The sequence below is a fragment of the Hetaerina americana genome, unplaced genomic scaffold (genome assembly GCF_022747635.1).
Source record: "Hetaerina americana unplaced genomic scaffold, ioHetAmer1.1.p SCAF_11, whole genome shotgun sequence".
NCBI lineage: Eukaryota > Metazoa > Arthropoda > Insecta > Odonata > Calopterygidae > Hetaerina > Hetaerina americana.
Window position 1 is genome coordinate 13,495,749 of NW_027286181.1, and position 23,251 is coordinate 13,518,999.

A 23,251-nucleotide genomic window follows, 5' to 3' on the forward strand; every position below is an offset into this window, starting at 1 on the left:
TCCAGACTTGCTTAGATATTTGATCCGAATATTTGTGTGTGAATCAAAATGATATCCTGATCAATTGTGCCATTTATCTTCGTCATCAGTGTTCTACTAGGCAAGTTCTAACTGATCCTCCATACCCTGTACCCTTCTCGTCGCATTCACTTGGCTTTTCTCCACATTTCTCGTTTGCAACCTCAGGTTTCTTGAATATAGTAGTGTCATCTTCTATGTGGAGGCCTTCTTTGCTTGAGCTATTATTCGTTTGATGTCGGTGAAACTTCTTACATCCCAAGTTATACTTCTGCCCAGTTAGACAAAGGGTTCAACTTGCTGTATTTTCACTCCTTGAATTGTGATATCTGTATTCAGTTTCTCTCTTTCATCACCAAGCAGTTTTTCTTTTTCTTCTTGTTAATGCTCGTATTATACTCCCAAAGTACTTGTTCCATAGCATTCAAAGTTTCTTGCAGGTCCGCTCGCCTTTCTTCTAATACTGTGATGTCATATGCGAACGGGAGTATCTTTGACTCCTTTGAGACCTATTTCTTGTGTAACTTTTATTGCTTCTTCAAGATGTACTTTAAAAATGCTGAAGAGTTGTTTCGTCATTATCTAATTTCTTTGTCTATTATCTGATTTCTGTTTTGTTAATTGCTTTTGCCTAGTTATAATAGAGGTGATGGATGAATCTGCTGTCGTTGTATTCCAGTGAAAGTACTCCTAGTATTTTGAACACTTTTGTTCTATCCGGCGATATTGATAACTTTATCAATGTATACGATTGTAATTTTAATGGTTTCCTTGCATATTATTACCTTTTTTCAGGCCGCTCCCTCAAATACTAAAAATAATTTTATGAAATCGAAATTTTTTTATCACTGATTCATAGTGCGGTCGGTTTTATTACGTACGATACTAAGGATCGTTGTAGTTGTAGATTGAGAGATTAAGAGAAGTAAATATTTAATGGTAATTTTATTACATGCTAGCCGACTAGTAGATTGTAATGTCGCATATATTTTATTCAAATCGGCTCTCTGTGCCATTCTGAATGTTGGCGCAAGTAATCCATTAATGATGTATTTGTATAGCCCACCAAAACTCTCCACGCGTTGAACACAATCATTCATATTTGAAATTAATTATACTGCCAGAACTGTTTATTTAGTTGAGAAAATATTATCCTATTAATTCATTTCCATGGTTTATAATTTTGTTGTTTCGAGGAAAATCGCAAAAATTTCTCGGATATCCACCGTAATGAAGTAAGTTAATTTTTCTGGTCTCACGAAAATCAAATGAAAATGAGATAATTCTAGACGTTTTAATTTACTTAATTACTTTTACTACTTGCCAAATTAATATTAATTATTAAATTAATTTAGAGACGGAGAGAGGCTATTAATTCTTTGTCAACAGTGTTTTGGCTGCTATCAACAATCACATACATTTTTAAATGTCACACGGCTTATTTAATTTTAAACTGTAATTGAAAAATTAAAAACCAATTTATGTTAATAGAAGATAGTTGTTCCTACAAGCTTATTATTTACACGTTTCAACCATGTTTTAGTCGCGAGAATTTTGAGTATTACAATCACAAAAAGGAGAATATAAAAATACCAAGTCCTACGGGAACCAACCATACGAGGAAAATGACTCATATTTGTGGCTGACCGTGGAAAGAACATCAGATTCGTTCCAACTCTCTTTCTTTGCTGTCCCAAAGTTTATAACTTGTCGATTATAATGAATGAGATACGGACACATGACCTCAATAGATTATGGCTCAACAAAACTATTGTTTTAGAAATGGAGACTATAGAACTCCTTCGAGATTTAGACAATTTCCTTGCTCATCGATTTAAAAAAAATACTGTAAATGCAACAATTTCAGAGTGTAAAAATCATTCGCCTTGACTGGGATTCGAACCCAGATCCCTCAATATCCGGTCGAGTGCTTTAGCCACTTAAGCTACCGAGGCGTCCTCTTAAACTCTGAAATTTTTTGGGGCTTTTAAAGGAACAAGGTGTTGTGACGAAATACCGTACAATACAATGTCACAGGCATTCGTAGTCGTACGCGACGCGCGCCACAGTCCACGAGGTTAAAGCCAACTTTTAAGCACATATGGTGTTTATACTTTGAGAAATTCCAAAGAAACTGCGGGAGATGCCGCAACAGTAACTTTTACGGAGTCATCCGCTAATGTGCATTTAAATGCAACAATTTCAGAGTGTAAAAAAGCGTAAAAGAAGTAAAGAAAAAGTAAAAGTAAAGTGCAAAGTAAAGAGTAAAAGTAAAAAGTAAAGGTAAAGTATATCTCAGAGTGTAAAAGTTACTGTTGCGGCATCTCCCGCAGTTTCTTTGGAATTTAAAAAATATTTTCTTAAAGATAAAAAACATTGATTTCACCCCAGGGCCTCTGTCAACGCTTCGAAAGGTAATCTTCGTGTACGTGACCTCAAAAGGTCACATGAATTTCTTGTGCTTTGGTAATCTTAGATGAGCATTGAGTTGAGAAAGGTCATATTTGCATTCTAAAAAGACCTTGTGAAAATCGTCTCTAAATTTTGTTTTTCTATCGCATTGTCACCAAAAGTACCCCTCTCGTTCTTTTCTTTCTCTAAAGTAGAAAGGAATGTGGTAAAAAGGCTCTTTCTGAAGGACGGATGGTGTGGGAATCATTTTAAATTTTCCAGAAATTATTTTTTAATTTATCATTACTGTTATTTATTATTTACTGGTACCCGACCATCTTAAGGTAGGTTTTCGATAGACCCTTTGGAATACATATCACTACTGTGCTCCTAAGTTCATAATCTTACGTGAAACAAAATATCCTCAGATACCGTACATGAAACAAGAACTCATTCTTTATATCTACATACTTTATACGAGGTGATACCTTCTACCGGAGACGACTGAAGTTTGATTGACTGTAGATTTGGTAGGGACTTACGTAACCCAATGCCGAATAATATATGTGTCAGCCAAGAGATGGCATTTGAGTGCTGTTCGCCGAAGAACGCAAGATTAGGATGAGGAAACAAGGATGAGCAGAAAAAAGAGAATCCAGACGCACAAATAATAAAGAAGATAAAAGAATCCAAAGTAGCTTTGGCATCTGTAATTTACAACTCACTACTCGGTTTCAACAGTGACACCCTGTTCTTCCTTATCCTCTCACGGTAGATCAGTGCGCGGAAAAGCGCGAGGGTTTCTGGGGGATGGGTGAAAAAGGGGGCGGGTGACGACGGAACGCAAAAAGGAATCATCCGGCGGATTATCAGAATCTCGCACTCGGGAAGGTGGAGAAAGGGAAGGTAATTGGGAGGAGGGAATTCGAAAGAGAAATGGAACGCGAAGCAATGGAGGAAGGAGAGTGAGTGAAGGGGAGGATAGTCAGACGGAAGTGGTTTTTTGGGACGACGACCCATTTGAGGCAAAAAGTAAAGGCAGAAAGGGTTGTTTTTTTCCTAGGAAAGTTGGATAGGGTTTTGGGATGCGTGAGTGAAGGGAAAAGGGGTGGAAATACGTGAAAACAAAGGAGGAGCAAAGGGAGAGAGAGAGGTGTGAAGTGGGGGTGGGGGGTTGGAACTCGGAATGAAAGAGAAAGGAAGTTTTTCCGTTGGGGAAGTGAGAAATAACGAATTCGAACGTATCTGAGAACGCCGTAACACTTCCCTACCAACGGAGTTGAGACTGCAGACTGCTCTAAAAACGAAAGCCCTCCGAATGTAGGCGGTGATTTAAAAAAAAAATCCCCGGCTAATTGTTCTAGGTCGTCAGGATTGAACGGAGTGTTGTTGTAAACGGGAAAATAAAGGCATGGCGGTCTTTTTTTATTCACTTTAAGCCGTGAAGGATCTCAGTTTTTCCCGGCGTATTGTATTCAGGAAGTTCTCTCGGGTTTCCCACCGGGTCAGCGTGGTGTGCACCGACGTTTCGACGGCTAACTCTGCCATCGTCTTCAGGGTGAAGTGCAGAGCAATGAATTCGCCAAGTATTTATACCCTGTCGTAGGGTCAGGTGTCCTCCGATTGGTCCGATGTGTTCCCAAGTGCCGAGCCGCCCCGGTGACGTCTCGTACTTTCAATTTTTCTCAGCACAGGTCTCCACGTGCTGCTGATCTGGAAGCCAGTGTCCCTGTTGAAGGTATTCTGTCCTTCCAGTCGGATTTCCACGGCTTCCTTCGCCACTCGGTCCCAGTAGCCGTTCGTGTGACAAAGTCTTTTGGTGCTCCCCCAGTCAATCCGATGACCATGCGTGATGCTGTGTTCGGCGACTGCAGACTTCTCAGGGTAATGGAGTCTGATGCATCGCTCATGCTCCGTTAGTCGCTTTTCAATTGTGCGGCCAGTCTCCCCGATGTATACCTGGCCGCACTCACACGGGATCCGGTATACCCCCGGCGCCTTCAAACCCCGTTCGTCTTTTGCCGTGCCAAGGAAGTTCTTCAATTTTCCTTGTGGCTTGTGGATGGTTTCCACTTTATGTTTCCTTAGTATCCTGGAGATCTTATGGGATACCGTGGAAACAAAGGGGATGCTGACCCTGGCAACGGGTTTTTCTCTTTCCTCTCTCTGACGTATTTTCAATACCAAAAGAAGTTTTACGAGCAAGTGGAAGGCGTCCCCATGGGCTCTCCATTGTCTCCGGCGATTGCCAATTTCTACATGGAGGAGTTCGAGGAGAGGGCACTTAGAACGGCCCCACTAAAACCGAGGCATTTCTTCAGGTATGTGGACGATACCTTCATCATATGGCCGCACGGACCGGACACCATCACCAACTTCCTTGGCCACATGAATAGCATTCATCCCAGCATCCAGTTCACCATGGAGATTGAGAGCAACGGTCGGCTGCCCTTCCTGGATATCCTAATTGAAAGGAAAGCGGACGGGAGCTTAGGCCACAAGGTGTATAGGAAGCCTACCCACACCAATCTCTATTTGAACGGGAAAAGCCACCATCACCCTGCCCAAAAACGAGGGGTTATGTCAACGCTCATCCACCGGGCAAAATGCGTGTCAGACCAGGAAGGTTTGGAGGCAGAAGTTCATCACCTGAAAAATACTTTCCTTCAGAATGGATACACAAGCCGGGAGGTCAATTTGGCCCTTAAAAGGGCCTTCACCAGAAACGACCGTCAGAGAGAGGAAAGAGAAAAACCCGTTGCCAGGGTCAGCATCCCCTTTGTTTCCACGGTATCCCATAAGATCTCCAGGATACTAAGGAAACATAAAGTGGAAACCATCCACAAGCCACAAGGAAAATTGAAGAACTTCCTTGGCACGGCAAAAGACGAACGGGGTTTGAAGGCGCCGGGGGTATACCGGATCCCGTGTGAGTGCGGCCAGGTATACATCGGGGAGACTGGCCGCACAATTGAAAAGCGACTAACGGAGCATGAGCGATGCATCAGACTCCATTACCCTGAGAAGTCTGCAGTCGCCGAACACAGCATCACGCATGGTCATCGGATTGACTGGGGGAGCACCAAAAGACTTTGTCACACGAACGGCTACTGGGACCGAGTGGCGAAGGAAGCCGTGGAAATCCGACTGGAAGGACAGAATACCTTCAACAGGGACACTGGCTTCCAGATCAGCAGCACGTGGAGACCTGTGCTGAGAAAAATTGAAAGTACGAGACGTCACCGGGGCGGCTCGGCACTTGGGAACACATCGGACCAATCGGAGGACACCTGACCCTACGACAGGGTATAAATACTTGGCGAATTCATTGCTCTGCACTTCACCCTGAAGACGATGGCAGAGTTAGCCGTCGAAACGTCGGTGCACACCACGCTGACCCGGTGGGAAACCCGAGAGAACTTCCTGATCACTTTAAGCCGTTTGACACGTTCTTACTTTCGTCTGTGAAATCGGATTGTTCAATATGGATGTGAATTTGATGATATATCTCGAATGAATCCTTTTCCACGCTTTAAACCCCATTTTGATTTATTTTGTATTTTTGCGACGTGTTTTCGGCGGCGCCATTTGTTGGTGGAAAAATAATGCTGAGTCCTCTGCAACAATCGGCATATAGTCTCTTATGAACCGTCCTTTTTTATCTGTGATTGGTAGTTGAATTGAAAGAATTGGATAGAAAATGAATATGGTGTTTTCCTGTTCTCATCGATGAAAATTATGGAATACAACTCGTTTGTCAATTTATATTTCCGCTTTTCATAAGATACGATTTTAAATATCCTGAATTCAGAATTCAAATTTCAGCATTTCGTAAAATCATACCTATTTCGCCTAAATGTGTCGTAATTATTTCTTGCGCATAGCATGTCGGATACCATTCACGTAAAACCACTCGAGCTTCGTTTTTCTATGTCACGGTAAATGCGTATTTGTCATTTGAGCGTTCTGTTTACGTTCGAATTCATGCACAATTGAGAATCGTTTTAGGACAACCCTTTACTTTTCGATCATCGCATGACTCTTTAAGTACCAACAGCAACCAACTGTATCGAATTTTGGTCCATAAATACCGTGTAGCTAATCTCCCGCCGATTGTTTGGTGACGAATTAATTTTTCACGGGTGGGTGCACCTTATAGATAGTAAAATTTTTGTTCGTTTTCATTATATTTAGAAACCATAAATGGAAATTTACCAAAAAAATAATTGAATTTCCATTTAATAATATTAAATAAGTGCTCATGCACTATTTGTTGAAAAAGATACTAACGAAAATATGGGCTTAATAGTCTGTGTATGGGCCAAGGTTCTTTGCACTGAACTATGATATAATCCGAAAAAATCCTAATACTCAGTAAACGAAGAAGTAAAACACATTTATTATGTATCAATTAATTGAAAATTATTTACAATTGAGCCTTCCTATGGGCTTAAGGTTCTACATATACTAATATTCTTAGAACCTCAGTGCCTCCCTGTCCTCCTCAATAAATACATTTCATGACATAACAACTGAGGTAAGGATTACTTTGTGTCCCTTAAAATGCACGCTTTGGTTTGAACGCTTTGAAACTTACTATTTGGTCAAGAATTCAGAAAAACTTTCTTCGATAGGAATAATAGAGAGTTAGGTAAACGTCTTCATTCGGGCGAAATTGAGACCATAAGGTCCCTTCTTTTATTTCACCCTTCGTCAAATACATAAAAACATTGATAATAATAAGAGGAAATATAAAGCGATAGAAAAAAAGAAAATAAGGGTAAAGTCATATATATATATGATAAAAGAAATATATAATAAAGTCATATATATATATATGATAAAAGAAATAAGCACGAGGTGCAACTTAGTAGGAAAAACCTAAGGAGTTCAGATATGAAAACCCTATTAAAACTTCACGCAGGAAAACACCCACAAAGAGTGTCAAAAAACTTCGAAAACCCTGAAAGATAATAAAAAAGATAAAAAATAAAATAAATAAATATTAAAAATTTATTAAAATTGTATATACAAAAATTAAAATATAAATAAGTAGTAATTCATTGCTTTTTACAGTAGGAGATGATGTAATGCTATATTTTAAGTATTTTTGCCTTAAGAACCCAGGTTCGATTCCCGGAGGTGGTAGAATTTTTCAGACACATACCTGCGTGTGTGCTATATGGACAGAACAGTTCAAGCGAAGTATGCCATCCGTCGGATAGGACGTTTAACTGTGTGACCCTTGGGCGCCATTCACCATTTAAGTAGACTATTGCCGACGCCGGGTTTCTCTTCACCATTCCTTTATCCTCTGAGCATGTCACCCCAACCGAATTGCCCTCCTGTTCCTAATAATGAAAATGAATTCATATATTCGGTCACCCCACCTAATACTCACCGCGACAACTAGTTCAGTATAAATTTCTGAGTTTTAACCGAGGATCTCAGAGTTTGTAGAAGGGACTTAAGATATTAGTTCCGAGGTAAGTGAAAGTATTGTTGGAGTAGAGAGCAAATATTTGCGCGATGCATAACTTCCAATTAAATGCATGAGGAATTGTCTATTGCTCCATTTGATCATTGCCGAATGATTCACATCACGCTAACAATGTCATTTTCTCCGTGCGACTAAATAAACATCCAAGACGAAGTTACGTGATGTGTAGAGTGAATCGGAATTTCGTGAACAAGGAAACTTCTGCTAGGGTTTCGTTAGATCGGACGGAGTGAAATGGGTGGGGGGGATGGGGTTGGGTAGAAAGGGTACGAGACAGCGAGAAGGGAATTGGGGGACGGGGTGGAAATGAGATTGCCTGAGGCAGGAGAAAGGGGTTAGTTTGCGCGGAATAGGGGAAGGGGATGGGTGAAAGAGGAAGGGGGAGAGAGAAAGCGCTTTTATCCTGTGGTGGAGCGAGAGGGGAAGGATGTATGGGGGGGAAGGGGAGACACACACGTTAGGGTCTGCGGAGAGGGACGCCTCCATCCTACCGGAATCGTGGACCATATGCTTCCTCTCTGAATTCAAAGCTTGGCGATGTAAAAAAAAAAGAAGAATCCCGGGGATACAATGGGTGGACGATTGTGCGCCGTTGCACTTAATGAAAAAAAAGATATTCTCGCACCGGGGGAAACATTGAAGCGAGTGGCGGGCGATCGAGTGAGTGCTTCGGGGGCGCAGTCCGGAAAAAGAGACGGAGAGACATGTGTGTACGCTGCGAATATCGATTTGTTAGTATTGCCGCAATTAATATATATATATATAAATATATTTCTATAAATATGTATGAATATATGGGTGCATGCATATATATATATATATATATATATATATATATATATATATATATATATATATATATATATATATATGTATTTATGAATGCATACAAACTTGGACAATGATTCTACGACTAACAAAGGAACTTCAAAGTTGGCCTTCAGGTCCACAAAACATGCCCAATAAATATCTTTAAAAAATCATCTTTTTTCTACATTCAAATACACTTTGCATAACTATTTCACCGTCATAAATTCCCGAACACGCATTTGCATTAATGGCAAACGTATACACATACATGTATATGCATGACTGTGATTTTCCCTCAATAGAACAGAGTTCAACTTCCCCATAGCCAATCCAAATATTCTGCATTCACCTTACTCCTGCCTAGTTTGAATTTCTCCAAACGATCTCCTCTCATCCCTCACCATGACTGGCATTTGCTCGTTTGTTTTCCTTTTTATCCACTTCAACTTTTGCATCCTTCTCCCTGCAAACACTTATCAAAAGTCTCCAATCTTTTACGCCAAACATTTTGTTTAAACGATCACGTTTCCGTGCCCAACAAAACCACGCTGCATGTTAAACTTTTCACTATTAATTTCTTATTATCCTTAACCAAATGTTCCAGTTATCAATTAAATCCTCTTTTTAAAAGTTTATAATTAGATAATGCCATCGAAAATTACATAAAAGCGGATGATTCAGCATTATAATTAGAACCGTTCCACGTACGTTGTGATTTGAGATTCGTTCGAATGGGTTATATACGTATAACTCATTATTGCGCCTCGAGAGTACGTTTCGCGTCATCCAACTACTTTGGTATCCCACTGGAAACAAGAGAAATAGTAAAATTCACCACCGATGCAATGAATACACAACCACCATAATTTCAAATTTTAGTGCGTGTGAACTTCAGTTTTAATTGCGATCATTCTGAAGGGCACATCATCGCTGACCGGTATAATATTTATGGTGGCGTATCGCATGTTTTTCCAATAGGTCACCGATTTGAATCCCACCTTGCGCAAGAGTTTCACATGATAATCCCCGTAGTATATTCCCTCGTGAAAGAGTTGAGGTAGACTAATCAAAGTGTTATTCAGACATATCCGAAGAGATGAAAACCCAAGAGGGATCGCTGTTTGTTCAAGACCCAACGGGATGAATTGACTTCATTTCGGTTAAAAATTAATTTTAACTACCTTTCGTGTACGGGGAAAAGTTCGTTCTTGTTATCACGTTCCGTTGGGAATTTTTTCGATTTCGTAATTTTCTCCTATTGGATCATGTCGTCATTTCCGAGTCCGTGAACACGGTGCACCAATAGCAGTTTTTCTACGTTGGCTTTATGTATGCATAGGATTTCGCCTTTCTAATCTCCATCAAATCCTATCCCGTTTGGCAATCACAGCGAAAACCCTCTGCGCTATCCTTTGCGGACTTATCACCATGGCAGAAAGTGTAATGCATAGCGAATAAAAATGTTAAAATTAATTATTTTTATATTTAAGAGTGACCATAAAAGATAGGAATCTGTATCACTTACATATTAGATTGCTTTGCTATTGGCGATGGCCACATGACCGACGAAACGTATAAAAATTGATTGGAGTGTGCCCTCTTCCGTGTTTAACGAACCATACATTCTTTTATATTTTATTTTTGTTTCCCTGATCCCCAGCTTTTTTGCGCATTTTTTAAATTCACATTTAAATAATGAAAAACCCAATGGCATCACAACCTTTATTGATGATGTAGAATATATATAAAAAGCATGAAAATAATCAAAAGTAATGCCTCTATTCGAAAAAAAAGGACTTATAGTTAGGTGCGCGTATGTGCATATGTGCATATGTGGACGTGGTTGCATATTAGAATCAATTATCATCATTCTATTCGATCATTATTCTGTCATTTACTTCTATTTCTTCCGATGAAGACGGAGCTGAATTCCGTCGAAATGATCAAGAAATGACGTGTGAGTGATCTTTTTATGTGTTCTTATATTGTTTGTTGCTGTCGAAGTTTGTTATTCAACACTTCCGTGTAACTTCGACTACATCATATATATATATATATATATATATATATATATATATATATATTAATATATATATATATATATTCACAAACACACGTATATATTCATCTGGTGATGTCTGAACCTTCGAGATTACCAGCATCTGATCTCTGAAGCTCAACCTCTCGTATTCAACCAAATAAGTCATAATATCTCACGAAAAGAGATTAATTCTCATCGATAATCATTCGCATTCACTCTCATTTATCCACCGCTTTGACCTATTTGAACTTAATTCCAACGTTAAATTCATTTATTTGCCACAGCTTATTCCTTCCTCCTATCCGCCGGGCTGAAAGAAATAAAAATAAGTTTTATTCTGTTTTCATGGGGTCGCTAATGTGATAGAAAAACTTGAAAGATCTCCTTGCCGTTGACAAATGAGCGATACGCCCCATATAGCCCATTCGACCATCTGTCATCGCGGGTTAGCTATTTTCCGATGCTTCGCATTTATTGCTCTGGAAACACGCCACATAACTGTAAATTGGAATGTTGATCCTTCTGCTTTGAAGGCATGTTCAAGGGCATAATTGATTTATTTGCTTTCACAAGAAGGAGTGCATTGACAACAGGGATAATGAGTAAGGCTATTAAGAAAAGACAATCTGTATTTTTTAGTCGTTTTGGACATTAGTGAGGGAAACATATGGGGAAATAATTGCAGAGGAATGCGAGAGGAAAGACTTCCAGTTGCAGGTAATGGAAGCTGTGAGTGCATGAAGCAATAGGGAAATAAGCGATTGGCAGAGAACAGGATGTAGATTGAAGATGCCGCGGTACGATCCTTGGATTGATAACCGGCATTGTTATGATGGATACATTTAATCAGCGTATATAAATCATTGAAGCTAGACGATGGACGTAGATTGGTGGCTTTTGAGTCAGGGGTGTGGATAAGGTTGGAGTAGCAGTAGTTTTTAGGGGAGGCGACCGACAGCTAAGGTTATTTGCACCATAGGGGATGGACAGGAAAGAATGAAGGGTGGAGAGAAACCCGGCGTCGGCATTAGCCTACTCTTTACGAAAGGCGCCAAGGGGTCCGCAGTTTAACGTCCCATCCGACGGACGGTGTACTCACTCAAAGTGCCCTCCACAAACAAAGCACCTCAAGTAGGGATCGAGATACCTCTGAAAAATATTCAACACCGCCGGGATTTGAACTCGCGCCCTCCAGGTGGGAAGCCAGTATGTTAGCCCCCGCACCATCTCGAACCCCATTTGGTTGGAAAAGGAAAAACGGACAGAGAAGAAAACCAACAAAGGAGTAATGGGCATAGGGTAGAAGTATAGATGACTGTTGATAGAGATCCAAGGTAGAAAAGAAAGGCGTTTTTGAGTGGCATTGGAATGTTGAAGACTGTGGTGGAGGGATGGAAGTTACTTGTACAAGGTAAGGATAGGAATAGGGAAAGCGTTCTGTTCGGAATTAAGGGAGGAAGGAACTATACTGAATTGAAGAAAGGTGTGTTGTGGTGTGAGTTTTCAGGATGTGTGTTATCATTCGAGATTAAGAAATTTATATATATATATATACATATATATATATATATATATATATATATATATATATATATATATATATATATATATATCTATATATATATATATATATATGGATTACTAGTTGTGTCCATCCAAAACATATCTTAAACGTTCGGTTACCAAATAAGCCTATAGAAAATTTCATATATAATCCAGACGAAGAAAAAAAACTCGCCTATCTGATAATACATGCTGATTGATCTCTTTGAGTTTATGTCTACGTCGCTGTATCCGATATGGGCATACGAATGGCTAGCTCTTCTATCATTAAACTCACCGAAGCGGTCAAGAGCTATATCCCTGGCGAAGCCAACACCGACCAGACTTGTAGTAGAAATCGATAATCGCTACTTTGTCTCTCGTACAAACGTAAAATTTCGATTCCACCAATAAGCACTGGCTACCGATTTTTTTCTCTCACATCTGATTCTGCCTACTGCATTTCCGTTTTCGCGTGAGTGGAGCATGAGTATGATAATTTCTCTGCGGTTCAGTTGAAATCACCGGCGATTGCGCACAATTAATCGCGTGAAATCCGCGGACTTGATTGATTTGCATTCACGCGTGTCGTCATGGCTACCCACCATAACGATAAAAATTTGACACTCGCCAGGCGCAATTGTTTCATCATTTCTTTATCTCTCCCAAGGGGGAGGGGGAGGGGAGAGAGAGAGAGAGAAGGTTATGTTTCTCTTTCCCCTGACGAAAAACCCCTGCAGGGACCCTGAACGTGTATAAAAAAATTATGAAACGATGAAGTTCGGAAAAACTTTCATATTTTGCAGTTCCATGCTTGGCGGTCATTGAATCCTCGAATTAATTTCGTTCGCTGAAATTAACGCATTTTAACGACTGATATTCGACGTTTATTTCCATCGCTGCTAACAGATGAGTGTATTTCATTCACCTTTTAAATCCGTAATGAATCCATTAAGAGATTTCCCTACAGTGCAGTTGGGCTTCGGAAATGTTGAATGGTCCGACGTAATCATCGAAAATTTGGACCAAAAAATTTGAAGTAGTGAAAAATTGGTCGTAATTGAATTAATATTCCGGAGAGGACAGGAGGAAGGTTTTCGAAGCAGATATTTCGAAACCTTTTTTTTTTCTAAATGGCGAAAGCGTGTGCAGATATACATGGTACCATACACTCGGTGGGTATTGAATTGTTATAATTGTATTTTTTATCATATTTTGCATTCTCTGCGTGGGAAAATTTGCGATTATTTTTTTTTTAATTTCCAGTTCATAAGTTTTCATGATAATGTAGTAATCCATTGAATTTTCCCTCTCAAGATTATGACGACAGGGGTAACGGGTAAGGGGTCAGGGGTAAGAGGAATTAACGTAACGATTAAAATAATCAAGGTTCATTATCTTTGCTGTAAACTCATACAGAAACGTTCTCTAATCTTTGCGTAAGTAAAATCCATAATCTATGGCATGTAATAATAATTATTATTATTGGATTTCTACTTTTTAATGTTGGGTGAATAAACTCATACCGTACAACGATAAATTCCCTCGCATCTACTAACAAAACACAACGTGATATCCCTAACTATAAAAACGGAAATTGTGACACATTTAATTTTCATACCCATTATTTATCGATGGGGGGTCGTGGTAGTCCAGTGGGTAGAGCGTTGGACTGCTGACCAGAGGTTCGAGTCCCGGGTTCGATTCCCGGGCAAGGCACTCTGGGCACCTGCAGCTCCACCCAAGCTAAAGTGATTTTTCGGGTACCATGTCTTCCTGGGAAACCATAACTGGCACAGGGAAAGGAACTGGCCCCCCTACCCTGATGTGTGAATGTAGGGTTTAGTACTGGGTGATCTCTACCATCACCTACTAAACCGACCTTCGGGTTGATTACTGTGTTTATGGTTTATTTATCGATGGTCACTCCTTCATTTGGTCAAAGAATTCGCCCCTTGGGCCCTAACTGAAGGATTTTAGAGAAATATCATTGTTTCTACTTTCTTCTGTTTTGGCGCTTCAGCTCCCGCCGCCTCCTACGTCCCGGAAATGAATGTAAATTTTCTGTCTATTTAGGAGGATCTTTCTCTCTCTCGTCTCATTGTTCTATGCAGCCCCATCCCCTCGTTCCTGATCACTTCCGTGCTTTCTCCAAAAACCCTGATTTTTTCCGTTCTCCGAAAACATAAGGTGGAAAGGATGGAGGTGTAGGGAGGATTGGCTTTTAAGAATAGAGCGGAATGAAAAAAAAAAAATATATATATATATATATATATACATATATATATATATATATATATATATATATATATATATGCAAATTGGAATTTAAATGGAAGGAGGAAGGACGATTGCATATTCCTCCAATGGTACGGTAAGGCCGAACGCAATTGTTTTAAGTGCACGTCATCGCTGGGGAACTGAGTGATTCGCAAGGCGGTTCATATTCATGCAATCCAAATTGAATTTAAGCTTCTGGATTTCTCTACACGTTTCTTCTCCCTCTCTCAGTCCCGACAAAAGGTGGTAGGGGCAATTTGCTGGCATTCCGATGAAAGCGCACGCTGTGGCGTTTTCAATTAGTTTTTCCTTTCTAGCTTTTTTTTAATCTTTCCCGTCGGCCGTGTTGTCTTGGAGACTCAAAAGGGTGGAATGAATCCAACGTTGGCTTCGTAACTTAGATACGAAGCGTTCTCCATTCACGTAAACATTTGCGTTTTGTTGATTAAGCTTGTGTCTTACGTCTAGGTTTTCCATTGGAAGTGGTCATAATATGCGCAAGGTATTTACGTACGAAGGTAGTCTAAAAACTAATGCACACATGCTTGTAGACCACAAACAAAATGACTTTCAGAAGCATTTCTGGTGGCATGTGGAAGTAACATCCCCTCTCAACACGCATCCGCAGGTTTGGGGTCATTACATTTCTACATAATTACATTTACATTTACCTTACATTTACATTACATTTACCCAGTCTATTTTGAAAAGCGGAAGTATTGAGACGTGTTCTAGTGCCATGTTAACGCGAGTTAAGCAGCGTTAATTAAAAAGTGAGTACTACTGAGATTCATCGTCAATTGAAGGCTTTTATTGGTGACAATGCTGTTGATAGGTCTACTGTAAATCGATGGGTAGTACAATATAGTGGTTGCGAGCCTGGAGAAGCCATAACTGTTGATGATACACGCAGTGGACGTCCGATTACAACCACTGACGATAAACATCGCAAACTCCCAACTTACCAAAAAAGTGTCGGGTGAGGTCTTCCCGTTTTTTAAACGTGTCGATTGTATGTGTTACCTCTTGCACTTTTTCCGCATATCATTATATTATTTTTAAGTTTTTTTGTGCCCGCAATAGATAACCCAACGTTTTTCCCCATTCGTTTTTAGTTATTGTGCTATGATGTTCTATTCGTACTGCAAGATGTATTATCCTGGTTGATTACAGTTTTTTCACAACACACACACATATATATATATATATATATATATATATATATATATATATATATATAATATAATATATATATAATATACATATATATATATATATAATATACATATATATATATATATAATATACATATATATATATATATCCCTCCCCGGACTACAACCTTGACGTGGTGGAAGGGCTTGTGCGTTCCGATGACCCCTAGAGCTGTGCTGGCGGGAGTAATAATTATCGCTCCTGGTAGGGTCACCCATGCCAGATAGGTCGAAGGTTAGGAGCCAGACGAAGGGTAGTCCACGCAGCGTCTGTTCCTCAGTGAGGCGGCTGCAATGGCGTCTGACCCCAGTGGGGCGGCCAGTAAGTGATGGTGTCACGTTAAAAACACTATTGAGGAAGGCAACGGGAAACCACCTCAATTATCATTCCCTAGAAAAATATGATGGACAATAGAGATATTTTGAGTCCTGGCAACCACGGGGCTCGGCCCAATCGGCCGTGTGTCGTGCCCGGCAGCGGGGGAGGCAAGGCTTCCGCGGTCGTCATCCCACGAAACCCTTGCAAGGGAAAACCAGCAGCAGCAGGACAGAAGACGCAGGAGAAGAAGACAAAATTAGTTAGAATAGGAACGTGGAATGTTAGGACAATGATGAGGACAGGGAAATTGGAGAATGTTAAGCGAGAGATGGAAAGGGGAAATATAGATATCTTAGGTCTATGCGAGGTGAGATGGAAAGATAGCGGGGATTACTGGAGTGATAAGTATAGAATAATATACAGCGGTGGGGACGAGAGCCAACGAGGGGTTGCCATAGTATTAAATGAAGAGGTAGGAAGAAGCGTAGTCAACATAGAGCAGGTAACGGATAGAATACTACTAGCGGAGATAAAAGCAGAACCGACGAACTTAGTTATTATTCAGGTATACATGCCACCGAGCAACCATAAGGAAGAAGAGGTCGATAAGATATACGATCAGTTAGAGGACATGATCGCGTGTGTTCCTGCAGGGAAACATTTGATAGTGATGGGGGATTGGAATGCGACGGTAGGCGAAGGAAGAGATGGTGATGAGGTGGGCGACTACGGTTTGGGCACGAGGAATGACCGCGGGGAGAAAGCAGTTGAGTTCTGCAGGAGACAGGGGTTAGTCATCACCAACACTTGGTTTAGACACCACAAAAGACGCAGGTATACATGGAAAATGCCAGGTGACTCAGGAAGATATCAGCTAGATTATATCCTGGTTAGACACAGGTTTAGGAATAGTGTGATAAATTCCCACAGCTTTCCGGGAGCGGATGCGGACTCAGACCACAATTTAGTTGTTATGAAAAGTAGCGTACGTTTCAAAAAGATAAGGCAGGGGTGGCGAGTTAGAAAATGGAATGTAGAAGCATTAAATGGGTTGAAAAGGAAGGAATACAAACAGGCGGTAGAGAAAATCATGGAGGATGGTAAAGGGCTTATTACTATCGAAGAAAAATGGGAAATGATCAAAAAAGGGTTGTCTAAAGCCGCAAAAGACACTATTGGAACCGTTAACGCTAAAAGGACTAAGAAACCATGGATCACGGATGAGATGATTACAAAGATGGATGAGCGGCGAAAATGGAAGAATATAAATACAGAATTAGGCAAAATGAAGTACAAAGAATTGAACAATAAATTGAGGCGGGCAACAAATAAGGCAAAAGACGCATGGTGGAAGACGCAGTGCGAGGATATGGAAAGTCTCCAGAGGAAGGGTGAAATCGGTGCGCTGTACAGCAAAGTTAAATCGTTATCGGAAAGTAAGAAAGGAAGAGCTATGCTAACAGTTAGAGATAGGGCGGGTAAGGTAATAGTTGACGCAGGAAAGATCCAAGAGAGATGGAAGGAGTATATAGAAGAACTGTATAGTAAAGAACTCAGACCAACACAGTTAGACATTGAAAAAGAAAATGACGTAGAGGAAGACAGCTTAGGTCCAGGCATACTAGACAATGAGATAGAAAGGGCATTAAGGGAGATGAAACTAAATAAGGCCGTGGGGGTAGATAACATTCCCGTGGAACTTTTAAAATGCTTAGGAAAATGTGGGAGGAAGAGGCTATATGGGCTGATCCGTAGCATTTATGAGGAGGGAATCTGGCCGGAAGACTTTGTGAGAGCAGTTTTAGTTCCTATTCCGAAAAAGGTAAAGGCCACGTCATGTGAGGACTATAGGACAATTAGTTTGATATCCCACGCAGCTAAAGTTGTTCTCAGGATCATAAACAAAAGGATAGAGAGTAGGGCAAATGATTACTAAGGGGATGATCAGTTTGGGTTTAGGAAGGGGAGAGATACGCGTGATGCCATTGCAGTAATGAGATTATTAATCGAGAGAAATATAGAACACAACCAGGAGGTATTTGCCTGTTTCGTAGATTTCGAAAAAGCGTTTGATAGAGTGAATTGGGAAAAACTAATGAGTATTCTGCAGAAAATAGGAATAGATTGGAGGGAAAGGAGGCTAATCCGCAACCTGTACATGTCTCAGACTGCTCAGGTGCGGGTGGGAAACGGGGAGTCAGGATGGGCAGTGTTAGGAAGGGGTGTAAGGCAGGGTTGCCCATTATCACCGTTGCTCTCCAACCTGTATGCAGAGGAAATGATCAAAGAGGCATGGGAAGAACTAGAGGTAGGAATGAAAGTGGGCGGGGAATTCGTAAAATCAGTTAGGTTTGCTGATGACCAAGCTTTAGTTTGTCAGTCAGCCAAGGGGCTGCAAGCATTGCTGAGTGAATTGGAAATTCAGTGCGACAGGTATGGGATGAGAATCAATATTAAGAAAACAAAGGTTTTGCGATTTTCTAGAAAGAAAAAGGGCAAGCTTAACATTAAAATAGGAGGGCAAAAACTAGAGCAGGTAGAACAGTTTACGTATCTCGGTAGTGTTTTGGACCAACACGGTCAAAGTAGTAGGGACGTAAGGAGAAGAATTGCGCTAGGCAAAGAGGCTTTCACGAGGAGGAGGGAGTTAATGACGGGGACTTTGAGTAAGGATGTTAAGAAAAGACTCGTAAAAACTTTGATATGGAGCGTAGCTATGTACGGTGCGGAAACGTGGTCATTGAAGCAGGAGGATAGACGTAGATTGGAGGCTTTTGAAATGTGGGTGTGGAGAAGAATGGAGAAGGTGAAATGGACAGAGAAGAAAACAAATGAGGAAGTACTTGGTATGGTGGGCGAAGAGAGGGGTTTGTTGGGAGAAATCCTATGGAGGCAGGAAAATTGGATGAAGGGGGTGATGACCGGCAGTGGGATGTTGAAGACTGTGATGGAGGGTAGAATGTTGGGCAAAAGAGGAAAGGGAAGGAACAGGATAGGGATGTTGGACGGGATGAAGGGAGGAAGAAAGTACGCGGAGATGAAGAGGGACCTGATATAGAGTAGGATGATGGATATTGTGTTTTGTTAGGAGAAATAAAATATTTGTTTGGTAGTTGTGTCCATCCAAAAACCTACCTTAACCGGTAGATTACCTTAAAAAAAAAATATATATATATATATATGTGTGTGTATATATATATATATATATATACACACACATATAGTCCTCTTGTCTTGTGTGAATTTTAGAGAAATTTTATTATCCTTAATGCTGCACTTGGGAAGTCTCCGCACCTAGTCCCAGTCCCAGTCTAGCACAGCGGTGCTATTGAATTGAAAAAACGAACAGGCAAATGGCATCGCCTTGGATCAGCTTGGAGATAAAATGTGAAAGGGACCTTCATAAACTCTTTCCCCAAGCAATGAATTTCGTGCGATTTTCTTTCCATTCGGACGTTTGTTCGTTTGGCTCGAATTTAATCGCCCGGGGTTGACTCAGCGCCAATAAGTTTGCATTTGGACGGCGCTTTAAGACTTTTCAGACAATGGGAGATAACGGGTGAGAATGGGATTACCCTCGCTCCGCCCTGTTAGGCAGAAGGACGGGAATAGAATAAATTGTTTAAATGCCAGAGGGATGGTGATGGAAGATAGCACACATGCCCACTGCAGTAATGGAGATGATGTGCAAACTAAGGAGTAATGGGAGGCATAAACAGATGGAAGTATCGGATGGGTGCGTGGGTGGTCCACAGTAAGATCTGAATTTGCCTTTATTTGTGGGAATAAATTACGTGACGAAATGTCATTTCACGACTAGGGCAATACGGACTGGTCTTTCCACCACTTTCACCCCCATCCCCACCCATACTTCTCCTCTCCCCCATCTCCTTTACGCCCGTCCGCGAAAATGAACGTGGCTCACGCAGAATCAATTTTCCGTCCGGTAAGAGAATTATCTCTTCAACGCCCCCGGACGTGATAATGGGTGACCAAGCCCCTTATTCCCAAACCCCACCGCAATTTTCCCCTCCTCACCTCTCCGCCCGCACTCACACTTACAAACGCATTTGCTCAGACACGAGCAAACAGACAAGGGAGTATCGAAATTCAGTCGAATTAAACGGATTGGAAAATGAAATTTTTGGTCGATAGATCGTACCACCTCAACCCTCCCCCCCCCCCCCACAGGTTATACTCGCTCCTGGACTTGCTTAATCTTCATGAAGCACGGACTGACAAACTCTCCGAGATCGTAGGCACTTTTGCCTCAATAAAAATCATTTTCACTGCTCTTGTACTGAAAAGCAAGTTGGGTATTTCCAGCGATAACAATTTTTTTCAATCGTGGTAGTTTCAGGCACGGCATGGGAAGAGAGCTATTGAAATAAATCCGGAAGAGACAGGAAAAGAGGATGCAGTGCATGTTGAGTACAATGGAATGTTTGTAGATTGGTCTATAAACGTGGAGAGCGTTGGATGGCCGAGCTATAGATCGGAAAATTAAGTGAATGGAATTAAGGGAACCTGTGATGTGGCGGGATTTTGATAAACTGGCGTGATTTGAGGGAGGAAAATTGAAAATACTTGAGGCTGAACAAAATGAAGGAAAACGGAAAATATACGGAATTGAACAAGAGTTCACTGTAGGTTTCTTGTTCTGTTGTGCTATGTAATGTTAGGCAAAGAAAACCTATTCTAACTGGTAAGACTAAAATTGATAACAATAATCACTTGCCATCGGGCCCAAGAGTGCAATCTGGCAATGGTCTTTTCTAACGTCCACTATAGGCTCCTCTATTCAAGCCTTCTTGTTACTCAGTTCCCTTTTATCATATCGCTATTTTTCTCTAAGACGTTAATTTTTTCAGCATTTTTTCCCTGGGTCTAGTGCGCCATCTTAAGGGTGCCCTATGTACTTGTCCCTTCGTCTACCTAAAAGAGATCTTTCCTTCAATTTTCTCTTCTATTATGGTTCATCATCATCAGTGTTTCAATCCTAAGATTGGTTTACTGTAGCCCTCCATTTTTCCCTATTTAGTGTTAATTCCCATACCCTCTGATAGGTTCCCTGTTTTACGCCCATCTTAATTTACCCTATATACTTGTCTCTCGGCCTTCCTCGTGGGATCTTTCCTTCAATTTTTCATTCTATGATGTTTCTAACTAATCCATTGCGCCTCGAGGTATGTCCAATCCATCTATTCCTTCTTTGCCGTAGAGTTCCCCATATGGCCCTATCCTCTTCTGCTCTTCTATATACTTCCTCGTTCCTTACTTTGTCTGTCCATTTAATCTTCATCATTCTCCTCCAGCACCTTGTCACAAATGCTTCTATTCATCGTTGGTCCTCTTTTCCAATAGAGGCTGTTCCATGTTTCCGATCCGTAGAGTGCCATGCTCCACACGAACGTTTTGACAAACTGCTTCCTTGTTTGCAACCTTATGCTCTTTGAATATAGTAGTTGCCTTTTCTCAATGAACGCCTTCGTAGCTTGGGCTATTCTTCGCCCAAGATGCCGATCGAACTTCTTCCATCCCATGTAATGCTGCTGCCCAGGTAGATGAAGGATTCCACTTGCTCTAGTTTCACCCCTCGAATGGTGATATCTGCATTCAGCTTCTCTCTTTCGCACACAAGGATTTTCGTTTTCTCCTTGTTGATGCTCATATTATATTCCCGAAATACTTTTTTTCTATCACGTTTCTACCTAGTAAATTGTTCCTCAAGATGTGTCCAATCCATTCATAGTTCGTACTTGCGATATAGTATTCCGTGTGGTCCTTTAGGCTCTTCTGCTCTTCTATATGTATACTTGGATTTCCTCGTTTCTCACTTTTTCTGTCCATTTAATCTTCAGTTGAACACGATAAGAGTATTTCGTTATCCTGCTAGGTAGAGCTTGGAATTATAGCCCTTCTAAGCCTCTGCCTTTGTCGAAATCCTACCTTAGCGGGAGGACTGCCGCTAATAATATTAAATGCTAAAATACTCTATGAAAGCAAATTGGCCGTTAAGACTCTATGATGGAAGAGAATACCTTCAAGTAGTAGTAGTATTTAGGAGAGGCGACCGACTGCTAAGGTCATATGCGCCATAGGGGATGGATAGGAAAGGATGAAGGGTGGAGAGAAATCCGGCGTCGGCATTAGCCTACTCTTAACGAAAGGCGCCAAGGGGTCCCTAGCTTAACGGCGTACTCACTTAAAGTGCTCTCCACAAAGCACCTTAAGTAGGGATCGAGATACCTCTGAAAAATATTCAACACCGCCGGGATTTGAACCCGGGCCCTCTGGGTGGGAAGGCAGTACGATAGCCACCGCTCCATACCGATCCCCGAATACGCTCAAAAAGGAAAATATGTGCAAAGACATTATCACAGAAAAATAGGCCTCAGTTGGTCAAAAACAATTGAAGTAATTTCTGAAATATTTTTATTTATGCAATCAATAGTTAAATTGGAAAATAATATTTGATGAGATGCTAAAGACTGAATTAGGACACTAAAGGGAAGGACTTTCAACCGGGAATTCGCTTCCGTTTCATTTCGGATGTAAATTCTGACCATACTGAATGCGCGATGTCACTCATAAGCTCATGGACCAATTTATTTCCTTGTGTTTGTCTTCCTCGCTGGGAGTACGTGAAGTGAATGTTGAAACTCGGTTGGTTTGACGCGTTTATTAACTCGAATGGTTTCGTTCGAATGAAAACGTTCCCATTCGATCGGAGTTAGCCAGTGCCTCGTCTGAGAGAGAGAGAGAGAAAAAAACCATATTTCGCTATATGTCTCACCCTCTCTCCCTATCTATCTCTCTTTTTCACTTCCATTCCGCGAATGATGGCATTTCCCATCCGGACTGCCATAATCGCCCGCGGCTCTTGGAAGTACTTCTCAAAGGGAAGTTAACCCACTCGCTGACTACTGCTGACTGCATCGATGCATTATTCCCCAAGTCCGCCTCGTTCCTGCGTGCTTCCACCGATATTTCGCTGCAGAGGATGGGATGGGTAGAATGGGGTGGAGAAGCAGGCGTAGCTCCACTTTGTGAATTCACTGGAGCAGTAACGAAAAGGAAAAAGTAAAAAAAAAAAAATAGATGGAAACATCACTCAAGACGATTTCGTTTCGTCC

General features: G+C 41.0%; 1 protein-coding gene across 1 annotated transcript in view; it reads left to right on the forward strand.

Moving 5' to 3' along the window:
• Cad87A (cadherin 87A) overlaps nucleotides 1-23,251 on the forward strand; it is a 627,410-nt gene that overhangs the window by 96,841 nt on the left and 507,318 nt on the right. The window lies entirely within an intron of this gene.